General features: G+C 39.7%; 1 protein-coding gene across 1 annotated transcript in view; it reads left to right on the forward strand.

Moving 5' to 3' along the window:
• Window positions 1–13159, forward strand: part of ARHGEF28 (Rho guanine nucleotide exchange factor 28) — a gene marked incomplete at its 5' end in the record, with an annotated part of 93562 nt that overhangs the window by 12815 nt on the left and 67588 nt on the right.

Here is a 13159-nt window from a genome sequence, read left to right on the forward strand (position 1 = left end):
GTGAGAGGCTTTGGTCTTGCTCTTCAGTGTCTGCTGGAGACAACCTTACCTGAGGGCAGCAGAAATGTGAGCACCTGCATGAACTTCTGACAGGACCAGGTGCAGGGAAAGGATGGGGACTGAGGGGCATCAGCTAGTGACTTCAAGTGAATGGTAAAACACAGACACAGTCATGTATTTAAATGTGTATGCTGCCATTGCTAGTGCTGAAAAAAATAGTTTTATACCCAGCTTTTCTGTTGGTCTTCAGGCAGCAAGTGTTCTACCATTAGAAGTTAAGTTTGCAGAGGAATGATAAGCAGTTGTTAGCAGTTACAAGCTACATGTCTGTTATTGTAAGTGCAAGCAAGAATTTATTATACAGGGTTTGTGGCTGACCTTGGTAACACAGTGTTAAAATGCATTTATTTACTCTGGATGTTCACCTGGGCGCTGTACTCTGATCAGGGTGAATTTATGTTGCTTCTTGGGGATAGAAAGTGAATGGCCTTCATTGGCAGCACTAGAGGTGGCAGTCACTTGGCCAGTGTGACTTTAGTAGGTGATGATTACTTTGATATTTTTTGCAAGGAGCAGTTTTAACTTTGTCTGGCTTGCACAAGCAGAATGCAAACATCAATGGGTGTTCATAGCCCAGAGAGAGAGTGTGAGAGAGTCTCCAGTTCAAGACTTCTGCTCTCATTTTGGGTTCTGATGAGCAGCAGAGATATTTGGCATAGGCATCCCTAGCTATTTGTGTTTTCAATGGAAGCTATACACTTATGTGCCTTCATGCATCAGAGTTTCTTTGCACCTATTTGTTGTTGTTGTGGGTCTTTAAAATTTTTTTCTTTTTAATTAATTTCACTTCAACACCTGGAAAAGCATGCCACATTTTGTAAGCATAACAGATTGTAGCAACCACAAACAGATTGTAGTAAACATGGTTCCGTGTTTTATGCTCTGTAGTATCTACTTGTAGGCATGAGAAGTCTGTAACTACTGTTTGTACAGTATCAGGCAACAAAGCTTTTTCATCTTCTTATATTTCAATATTTTATTAGTTATCATATTTCTGTAAGGAAGACTGTTTTCTAACCACCAAGTCAGAAAAATGAAAAATCACTGAATGGTGGTTACTCGTGACTGGTGGCTTGTCTTACAATTTCCACTTGCCAGCATTCAGGAGATCAAAAAAACTTTGAGATTGAGTTACAATTGTTGATGCTGGAAGCAAAAATTACACAAAATGATTGTGCTTTTTACTACATTCTGAGTTGCATGCCCTGAACTCCTTTATAAAGTGTCTGCCAAGTTCAGGACTTCTGGCACACTAATGTAATGAAAATTTCCCATTCAGATTTTAAAACTGCTGCCATTCCAAGAAGCAGTAGCTACTCATTTCCAAAGTCAAGATCAACAGACCTTTAAAACCCAATGCTATCAGAAGCCCTGAGCTGTTAAGAAGAAGAGGTTGCTTTAGCAGTGTGTGAAATGCCATCCTATGAAAGCAGTAGGTCAGTGTAAGGTGATGCTGCTGGTAGCCTGATCTCCCATAGCAACTTAAATTCAAACATGTGGAGTGATACATTATCCAAACAGGATACAGAACAATAAGTGAAATAGGTGGTATTTTTGGCTAATTTTATAATTTGTGCTTTTCTTTTCTGTTTTTTTTGACTTTGAAATTCCATGCCCATGGGTATTCATTGCTGAATACTTTACCTGGAAAATAAGACAATTGTTGCTACAGTTTATATGGTCTAGAAAAAATGGCTTTTTATTTCTGAGAATTGTGGAACTGAATGATAATAATGCCAAGTGTATGTCAATACTGTAAAAAAATCTTCTCATGGAAGCTTTAAAGTAGGTGTCTGCACTTACAGAATAAATAGTCTGTTCCTACTAGCTGAAAGGTGGTGTATGGAATGTTTAGCTTGACAGCACCAGGGATTTTGTGCTCTGTATTTATTATTTGCACTGTACTAGAATGCCAGGGAAGTTATATATGTGAGCACTGCAGGAGATTAATTAAAGAAGGTAGATTAATTCAAAATTAATGATTGTGGTACTGATCAGTGTGGACCAGTCCTAACTCCTGCCAGTGTCCAGGAGCTCTGCTGAGGTCAGGGACAGCAGGTTTCAGTGGGCCCTTAACTCCATCCCAGAACTTCATGTCCAGAAGACCTGCAGGTCAGGTGGATTCTTTTTTGCTGAGGATTGTGTGATTTAGGCAATGCCCAGCTGTCTTTGAATTGTTTTTCCCAGGATGTATTGTCTAAAAACTTGAGTGTATAATTTGTTCAACACCAGTAAAGTTCCCCAGACTCCATATACCTCATATACCCTATGCTGACTCTTGAAGCATACTTAATTTAACTGTTTGCTGGAGCTAGAGAAATGAAGAGGATATCTGAGAACAGATATGAACCTAGATTCAAATATTCAGTATAAAATGAAGCATATTTACCATGATGACTTTGTCTAAAGAATTTCAGTTTCATTTTATTTTAAAATATGTTTGTGAAATAATACTGTTCGTAGAAGCATGAATGATGCTTGTGTTCATTTACATTCTTGTATCCAAATTACTCTGCTGTTTCACAATAGTCCTTTGGGCTGCATATGGGCAAAACTTGAGAAGTTTGGGAGATGTTCCTTTCTTGGTGTTTTTTGGCATTGCTTTGTCCTTCTCCACATCCCTTGGAAGAAAATATAAACCAAAACACAAGCAAACAAACAAACAAAAAGAGCAACAGAAGCTAAGTGTTTTTTTAACTTTTTGGGTTAAAAATGCAAATTCAAATTTCAGAAAATTCATGACATCCCTGCAGAGAAAAGTGAAGTTCAGCTGCTCTGTGGCATGAGACACAGTCCTGGAGCTGCTGATTCTCTGAGCCCGTGGGGGTTAATGAGCCCAAACATAACAGTGACAATAAACAGCACTTGTTGTGCATCCAGCCTGCACGCTGCCCACGGGATCGCCGCTGGGGGAGATGCATGGGCTGCCCATGTCCATTGTTCTGGCTGGCCTGCCTGCCTGCTTCTTGTGTCCCCTTTGCTATCTGAAAAAGAAGAGACAGCAGCAGCAGAAACCAAAGCAGACCCAAACTGAATTTCCTTGCTGTTTAAGGCAGCAGTCTTTGCTCTTGCAGGTCCTGTGAATTGGCATCTGATGAGTTGTCCTGGGATGATATGAAGGTACAGATTTCTCCTTTACAAATAGCTAAGCTTTATTTAGGCTGAGAAGCAGCAACCTCTGCATGCCTATCTGAGCACCTACCAGACCTAAGAAGTAAATTCTAGCCTGCCAGGCAACATTTCTTGCTATTTCTATGCTGCAGGAATGTGTGTAGATGATTATTTTCTGTTATGTAATTGTGGGCTGGAAAGCTGGGTTGCAGAAGCAAGCTCTGCTTTTGGACCAGAAAGCTCTTGTATTTATGGTGAAGCTTAGTAGTGGCTTGCAGCTGCCAGTTTGGGGTCAGCACCAGACTTTTGTCTAGCATAAGTTTCATCCTTGAGACAGTATGGTTCATTACGTCTGAGGAGTTAGTCTTTGAGAGGGACCTTGTGGGTTACTGTGAATCCTTAACTAGATGTAAATGGGAATAATGCTTGATGCAAAAAATACTGCTAATTCCCCTTGCCGTCTGCTTGGAGGTATCTAAAAAGCTTTTGGGAGAGACCAAAATATGTGAGAAGTGCCATTACAACTATTTCTGTCAGTTGTATTTGATCTTTAGTCTTATATTCTGCTTTTTATTTATATGTATTTGTTTACAAAACTGGAAAATCTTTCTCTTGGTATTTCTTAAACACTTTTTAAAACAGGAACTTTATTAGTATCTCAGTGGGTATGCAGCTAAAATAGTAATTGAGATTGAGAGAAATGAAACCTGTTCAAACCAGGTAAATCTGGTAAAAGTGCTATCAATAACAAGTGACTACTGTTTGTTTGGGGTTCTTTTAATAACATTTAAATGTAGTGGAATATTGCTGAGCTGACACATTAGGTAATTTTTATAAACGTGGTGACATCTTTAAGCTTTTTGTTTGTTTGTTTGTTTGGTTACTTGAGTTTTTTAAATTTTTATTTAGCTGTGCAAAAGATTGAACATTTGTTTGGAACTCACATGTTGGTATTGTAATCTGTGACATCTCAGAATTACATCTGCAGTATGCACACATTTTGGAGTCTATGTTGAAGGCAGAGTGTTGGAGCAGTGTTTCAGCTCATAAGTCTTGCTGGGGGAAAAAAAGACTCTGGTCCCATATTGATTGTCTCTTGTTTTGATCTAGCAGAAAGGCAATAATGAATCTATAATGAATGAACTGAACTGTAACACTTCTACAGTCATGAACAGCTCAGGCATTAGAAATATTTATAATCTTAGAAAATATTGCTGTCTTCTCCAGAGCACTCTATATTGGCTAGTCAGAGCACAGTTAATCTTTGTAAGAAGAAAACAGGCTGAAAATTGAAAATTGAATAAGATATGGTTTGGTCTCTTATTTGATTATGGTTATGATTTGAGTCCTTAGGGTTCATTTACATGTGGAAGCAGCATGCCGTATCAATTGCATTTATGAGAATGGCTAAAATGAAGTGACTGCTGTTTGATAGTGTTTGAACTGAATTATGAAACCCTGTAGCACAGTTTGCAACTAAGCATAAATACCACTATTTGTCTTCAGAGATAAAGCTTAATTTTTTGATTTCTAACCTTCCCAAGACTCTGGCATTCCTTCTAAAGAAAATGGAGATGGTGTCTTGTTGGGCATAGGTAAGAAAGAATTAAAAATTTTGACTTCTGAAATGCTACTGATAGATAGTGTCATGTCAGTTACACACAAGGCAGTTTCTTTAAAAGAGGTGAAGGCGATTGACATTGCGGAGTAACTTGCTGAAAGATCAGCCAGTTGTATCAATGTCAGAGAGGGAACCTCTTTTGTCTCTACCATACAATAGGTGGTGTATCCAACAGTATTGTGATACCAGGACTTTTCAGCAATGTGTTAGCTGTTGTAGGAACAGCTGCCTTGAAAACAGTATTTAACAGAGTCAACATATCTGACTGAAGCCATACGTGGGACTGAAGGTGGAATGAAGTCTGTAGAAATGTTTAAATGCCACAGTGAGCTGTGGGCCTGGTAGGAGAATATAGCCAATTGTGCTAGAGAGCACATTTAGAGACTGAAACTCCTCTGCAAAGGTATTTTGGACCTATGTGGAAAGCTACAAGAGCAATATGCAAACATGGGCTCGTGGAAAGCACAGCAGGTTGGAAAATGTGATGAACTAAGTGGGGAGTAGCAAGTGGGAGCTGCTGTGCCAGGCAGAGACTGCCAGTAGTCTGACATCACTGGCCTGTGATCCAGGGCTGAGCTCAGAAGGAGCAGCTGAAATAGAGGCATTCTCTGTGCAGATTTTGGTGCTGCAAAGTGAAGACTCACTTTGTGTGTGCAGAAAGGAAGGGGATAGATGTGCATGCATAGAGTGATAGATGTTAGAGGGAAATGAGCTGACATAAACTCAGAGACAGTTCTAAGATAAGAGGCTTATTTTATTGCCTTTCACTAAATCAGCATGTAGTTATTGTTTTAGTTACTGTTATGCCAAATACCTGTAATTCAACTGTTTAATGCTGTTTGTCTCACTGTCCCATACAGGGAATATGAGAGCTCCATAAGGGAATTGGGACTAGTAGCAAAACCCCTAATCACAACTCCTAATTCACAGTCATTCTAATGTTAGTGCTTTTGAGAATAGGACAGTGTACCACTCTTTGCCTTGATCAAAAATGCAAGGTATGGGGGATGTTAGTGCCCATGTGCTCAAATCTGTTTTGTCAAGCAGGAACAAAGTATTGGACTGCATCTCAGTGTAGGAGTGTGTTGAGCCACTGGGGAGTGATTATGGTTTTTTAATATGAAAGCCACATTTGCTCCAGCCTTTGTTACAGTTACACCATCTGGACAGAACATAAAGTAATTTAGAAGCTGACAAAGTAGAAGCTCTCCACCCTGAAATGATAGCTGATATTTCTTTTCCTTACTCCTGAAATGCTTTTTCCTTCTAAGGCATCATTTGCACAGCATTGCTTGCCACAGCTGAAACAGGAGCCAGGCCCTCTGGCTTCAGACTTTCTCATTCTCTGGTGCTTGGTGGGGCAGCTGCATCAGATCCTGAGTTCCTTGGAGGAACAAGCAAGTGACTTTGGCCATAGTTTGTAGTGTTAGGAATGATAATGCAGATTTTTAGAAGAGCTAAAAGGGTAAAAAGAGTGGTGAATTTGCATATCATTTGGACAAGTTTAGGTGCTTAAAGTTTGATTTAAATGAATTTTCTTAGGCATCCTTTTTGCATATAAAGTAAAATTATAATGTGTGTAATGTGTAGCTGTACATATATGTGTTCATACATGTGTGTGTGTGAAGTGTATCCTGAGCACAGGATCATCTTATATTAAACTAAGAAAAATTCCCTGTTGTAACTCCTATATAAGAAAGAACCAACCCTTTGTTGCCACCTGTATCTTAATGACTTCATAGTGCATTAAAGAAGTTGACTTGTTTGTGGAAAAGCTGCAGTGAAATCAGTTCTACTTGCTTTAGAAGTCTGCACTCAAGTTGGCCAAAACACTCATCACAAATGTTGTGTTTTATCTTCTTTTTGCCAGGGCTGGGATTAAATGTTTGAGAGGGTATTTCATGTTTGGACTCAGATGTTCATTAATTGTTATCTACATTACAGTCTCACAAACCATGAGTTCTACAGCACTTTTAGCTAACAAACTAAAAAAATGTCCCCCTATCTCTCTGTCTACAAGGCCTTTTAATGATAAACTTTCCAATTAAGAAATGATACCTAAATTATTTTTACTTTTAATCCAATAATCAACCACCCATGGCCCACAATGCAGACTTTTCTGTCCAATTACAAAATACCACCCAAACCCATGAAGAAGAAGGTGAAAAAGGACTAGCCTAGGCCCTAAATCCTCCACATAGCTTTATATATATTACTGTATTCTAAACCCTTAAACTTTAGGTTTTCTATCATGTGATATTCTATTCAAGCTACACACCCATAATCTCAGTGCAGTCACTCAGTTTTGGAAGCCTTTCCACAGCCTCAGGTCAAATGCAGTGTTCTCTTGGGGGTCAGTGCCTGTCAGCACAGAAATCTAAAATTCTCAGTGCCCAGGGTTCCAACAACATGGACATCCAGTTGGATTTTGCCATTGACCTCAGCAGGACCTGAAGGATTTCCAGTGAGCACAGTGTGTGAGATCTGATGGGGCTGAATTGCAGGCTAAGGAATGAGTGGAGTGTTGGGTGGGCAGTAAAAAGTGGGGAAGTGGGGAGGGATGAAGAAGGATGCAAATAGAGTTTGGTGACAGCCAGAAATTTGTAAGTTGACCAAAGCTGGGTTTATTAGTTTATTTGAATGTGAAAATCAGCATATGTTCTAACCTGACTCATTTAACCATATTGCTAAATATCATAGTTTTCTTACCCTGAATTGTTTTAAACTATTCTTAAAAAAAAAAAAAAAAAGATTGCTAGGCATTCCTGTTAAATGGCAGTGGTTTTGGCAGGAAAAGCACACAGTGGGGGATAAGAAGAGAAGTTCAAATAGTTGTCAGTGGAGAAGAGAGAAACAGCTAAGGGGGATTGAATGAAAAAGAATGAATAGAAACAAGCAAACTCTGGAATCTCACTGGTAGCTGGATGTGTAAATCAAAACGGACTTGTGAGAGTGAGAATGTGAGTGCTCTTTGAGTGTACAAAGTCCCCCACTTCTGTTTCCCACTTCTTTTTCTATGTGGTTCTTGCTTTAGAAATCTCTACCAAAAATCAGTGTTGTCATAGAATGGTTTTGATTGGAAGGAACCTTTGAAGTAGCAGTGGCTACTTGGAAGGGCTTCCTGCTCTCTGTGTCCCTCCTCAGACATCCCTTTCAAGCATGTTGATAATTTTGGCTCTTTCTCCACAAAGTTTGGGAAGTGCCTTTGCAGAAGTGGTTCCAACATTTGGTGGGATGCTAAAAGGGCACCAACTCTCCTTGCTCCATGTTTTCTTCATCTTTGGGTTGGGACCTGGCTGCTTTTGGCACCAGGTCTAGTAGTGAGTCCTGTAGTTTGGTTTTGAGAACTGTAGCTCAATTTCTTTTTGTGCAAGATGTTTCTCATCCTCCAGGACCTCTGGAGAGCCCCAGGGATATCAGTCCAGGGAGTGAGATGGGCCAATAAGAAGCCAAGAAGATGATGAATTTTGGGTTTGCACTATTTAAGAACGCGAGGAATAGGAGTAGGGCACAACAGGATGCTAGACCATGCTTAACAGGAGGCACTCCAGTGCTAGTCACACCTGCCAGTGTTCTTTCCCCTCTTTCTGTCTCCTTTGGAAATTGTGAGAGATCTGTCTTATGTTTACAAGAGAAAAAAATGCTAAACAAATTCCAAAGCAAATCAACCTCTCTGTACTTTTTTACTTTTTTCATTGAAGGTAAATATGCTGCAAATACTGAGAGAAAACCAATATCTAGTTGGGGAGAATGAATAAAAGAAATAACTGGAAAGCAACAAAAAAAGGATTTTTTTTTCCCCATTCAATATTATGCATGTGTTTTATTGCCAGGCATTGTCATCTTCAGAATCAGCAACCCTGTTCATTTTGGGAGAAAGTCTAGGAGGTGACAGCTGTATTCTGTTACTGTTGGGCATGTAACAGTGTGAGCAGGGCATGGGTTTTTAAACATTTATAATTCCTTCCTGTTTTGCATAGCTGGTTGGGAAAGATAATGTTCACAGGGCCATTTATAAAGCTGCAAAAGTTTCTCTTTTTCATTAAGAAAAGTGACCCAAACATCCAGTTTTTATTCCAAGGATATACAGCTTTTTTTTTCCACCAAAACTTCAAGAAGGAATGATGATGATAATTTTTTGAAATAATTTCCACAATCTCCTCCTTACATGGCCAGCAACTTAGTGGTGTCTGTCTCTTCTATTCTGTTTGCTCTGCCAGTGATTAAAAACTCCTGGAAGCCATGTTTTGCTAGAGATAAAATTACTGATGCCAAATTTTTTGGCAGTTCACTCTGTGACCAGGCAGCTACAAAATATTTTTAGTAGAGTCTGCCCTTTGATTTTTATGATTCTGCAGAAATCCCTGTTTAACCACAGATCAGTTTAAGGAACAGAATATAATTGCCATAATGATCTTCTTTTCTGTAAACCAGTGGGCCTGTACTGAAATCTGCAGAAAAACCTGGTTTCAGTGTTGCTGTTTTGTTCTTTTCTTTGATTAGATTTCCTCACCATGGCAAACTTAAAAGTGGTAGAATAGAAAAAAGCATGGTTCTGCTGTCTGGAGCTTTGCAGTTTTTGTTATGTCTGTAAAATTATTATTTTTTTTGTATTTACTTACTGTGGTTGTATATTTTGCTCCCCTTTAGTGTTTGCTTGCTTCTGGGTTTTTTAAGGCAGAATGTTTGCATTTGGAAGTGTTTGGAGTCAAGTGTGCCTGTTCTGACACTTCAACTACAGGAAGTAATTCTATGGTTTCTGATAGGTAAGAGTGAAAGTTAGGTATTAAGTGTTGCTTATTTGACACAGGTACAGGAGTCCTCTGATTCCGGCTGTGCGGATTTTTCTGTTTGCAATAATTTTTATATTTTTCTGGCAGCTTTCCATCCTATCTTTGCTTTATGTATGCTTTGAGACAGGCAGAGTGATCCAGCAAAGCATTTCTAGTCCAGGACCTGCAGACTTCTGCTTCAGTTTCCCTCCCTAATAGATTTCTAACAATACTTTGGGCATATCACTTAGCTTTTTTCTGCAACTCATTTTTTTCCTGAAAGAAAGAAGGCCACAGAGAGCAAGGTGATAAAGAAGCACTTCAGTACTTGGATGATTGGTTGTGCCAAAGAAGTTCAGTTTGTGGTAGAGGAAGATTGAACCTCTTTTGACTAATTTTTAGTCAAAAAATCTGACTAATTTTTAGTCAAAAGGTATTTGAAAATTGCAGAGAGAGACAACAACTGAAGAGAATTGCACAGTTGCCACTGGAGCTAATGAAGGTGGCAGCTGCACTCTGGAACTTTGGGCTGCAGCTTTGTGCTGCTTCTTCCACTTTGCAAAATCTTTGCATGGATCCTTGCACTAGAGATGTACCTTGGGGTTGGTCTGTCACAGTGTTGCTAACATCAACCTTCAAATGTGACAGTAACTCATTTCAGTAGATTAAAATATTCCCATTTGTCTGGAGTGTCTAGAAGCAATGCAATATTGAAGACTACAGAATAGTTAAGAGCTGCAGAAGATACGGGATGTCAAATTTTACTGGGATGTGAGCCTGAACTGGGTTCAATTAAAAAGCTAGGGAGTAATCTGGAAGAAGCAGCATTAGACACTGAAATAAGCTTGTTCTTGTTGCTTGGAGTTTCCTCCACTCCTGATTTTTTGAGGCATTATAATTCAAGTTGACCTCAAAAGGAAGAAAGAAAGAAAGAAAAATCAACAAGCTAAAACCATATGGTTTCTGGCTTCCTACGTCTTGTTCTCTTCCTCTGCCTAAGATCCAGAGCAAATTTGCTCAACAAAATAACCCTCCAAAAAAGCACTTTTTAAAAATTGATGTTTAAACCAGCTTTTTTTTTTTTTTCAGTCTATCTTCTGCCTATTTTCATTTCATGCTAACATAAATGTGCAATCTGGGATGTATCTAATGTCAAGTTAGTCTTTAAATGTGAAATATGACGTAGAAATACATTGTGAAGAAAACAGTTGTAGTTTTGAGAGTGCACACAAGAAAACATTTATCAGCTTTCTTCCTTCTCAAGAGAGAGTCTTCCCTGAAACACAAAAATTTGAATTTTTAATGAGGTGGGCCTTTGGTGAACTTTTTGGCATCACAGTCTGCCAGTGTGAGTGTAAACTCAATAACCAAGTCATTGGCACAGCTTCAGTAGAAGGGAGGTCCAAGTCAAACTTCAGTTTGCTTTCACATGAGGCAATATGCATGCTCCCTGTTCCTGGTCTCACAGCCCTCCACGGAGCTGAAACAAGGAAGAATAATCCCTCAGTCCTCAGGCTTTTGCAAATAATCTCTTATTTTCATCAGGGAGCTTTTCATCAGGACACTGGACAAAAGAGCAACGAGCTTTCCACCCATGTTTGTTCTGTATTTCCCAGCTAGTCTTTTGATCCGAGTAGATGCTGGACAAGGAGATAATTTAGGCAAATTATCTCTAATATGTGCTTTGCTTGCTGGTTGTTTCAAGAGTCAGGGCACACTGACCCCTGCCATGTGAAAGTAGTATTAATGAGCTTCTTACCCTAAACTGAACTTGCTTGTTACCCTAGAGTGATCTTGGTGTTTTATAAAAAGGATAAAAAAGTAAATGCCTACCATCAGTTATGAACCAGACATTAGAAAGGTCTGAGCTGGAGGAATGCTGTGAAATCCTAAAAGCATGTGAGTGAACTGGGCAACAGGAGGAGTGAGACAAAACCCAAGATGATCCAGTGTGTGTCCCCAGGGGCTCTTTGGAGTTTTAGGCACAGGTCATATTCCTGCCTAAGTTTTGTAAAAATATTAAGCATTTCTATATCCCAGTCTGGTGAGTGTTTTCCAAGGATCTTGGAGTATTAGTACAGTTTGTGCAAAGAGGGTTTTTTTAAATTCGTGAAGGTACATTATTTTTTAGTTTCTCAAAGAAACAAGCCTGAAGTGCCACCACTTAATAACAGCTTTTCAAAAGAGATACCTATGACCAAGACTCTTTGTAGGAGAATGTGTCATTCACTGAATATCACAAACATCAAACATTTTATCATTTATAACAGTGTTGTTCTTGTTACAGGTGTTCCAAGTGTAGTCACCCTGCTTTCAAAGAAAGCATTAAAAAAGTAGCCTTAACAATTAATCTAATTCATATTACAACTAGAAATGGATCTGCTGGGGTGTCCTGGTTTAGAGCAAATTTAGGAGAAAGTCATCCCAGAGCATTGGGAATAGTAAGGAAGTAGATAGAAATTTAGGTAGAATGGTCTTTTCTCAGTCTCCATGGTTTGCTGCAACATGGTGATTCCATATGCCTTGTCTGGGAATGATAAAAAGATAGATACATTTGGAAGTAAATGCAATTAAGCATAAAAACTCTTGGACTGGCAGGCCATCTTAAAGCAATCCAGAAAGCAGTGCACACGAATTGCCTCTGCTTTTCCTGCAGCCTGCCATGATTGTAGAGTGTTTTAGTAAACTTGTTGAGTCTTAGAACAGTGTTTTTGGAGATGGATAGGGTGCCCTGCTGCTCTCAGCAGAGTGTCTGTAAAAGCAGCAGCTGCTCTTTGTTCCTTTCCTGGTTAGGGTCCAAAAATTGCACAAATAAGTCAATGAAAAATTGACCCAAACTTTTAGTAGTTTATTGTTTCCTTACATTTTTCATTATTATTTCTGTTATCTGTCTACACAAGATCTACAGAAGGTCTGCTTGTTAGAGTAAAAGAGGTCCCTGATGTGGATGAGTTTTGTCAACAGCTGTTAGAATGGAAGAGTGAAGAACAGAGCATGAGGGGGACATGTGAGCAGGAGGTTTGTGGGCTGGGGGTCAGGGCCATTTAATCTCATGTCAGAAAGTGGCTAGCTTGGATACCGAATTCACCCAGGACTGCTCTTTTCTGGGGGTGTAAATTTGGCTGCTTAAACTTGTAGTGGGAGGAGGAGGCTCTGTGATGCTGGATGGTTGTGATCCTTCACCCTGTTGAAACCTGTGGCTTCATCAGGGTTGAAAGCATGGAAAACAGGCATGTACCTCATTAGTGTATACAAATTATGAAAGGGTGGGTGTCAAGAGGATGGACCAGGCTTGTCTCAGTGGTGCCAGGCAGTGGGACAAGAGGCAGTGGGCAGAAACTGATGCACAGGAAGTTCCACCTGAGCTTGAGGAAGAACTTCTTAATTGTGCAAGTGACCAAGCACTGGAACAGACTGACCAGAGAGTGTGTGAAGTCTCCTTCACTGGGGATATTCCAGAACCATCTGGATGCAATCCTGTGCCATTTGGTCTGGGATGGGTCTGCCTGAGCAGGAGGATTAGACTAGGTGGCCATTGTGGTCCCTCCCAACCTGACCCATCCTGGTGTTCTGTGATTCTGTTTGCAAGGAAAGC

Source organism: Zosterops lateralis (assembly GCF_965231275.1).
Source record: "Zosterops lateralis genome assembly, chromosome: Z".
NCBI classification, from domain to species: Eukaryota; Metazoa; Chordata; class Aves; order Passeriformes; family Zosteropidae; genus Zosterops; species Zosterops lateralis.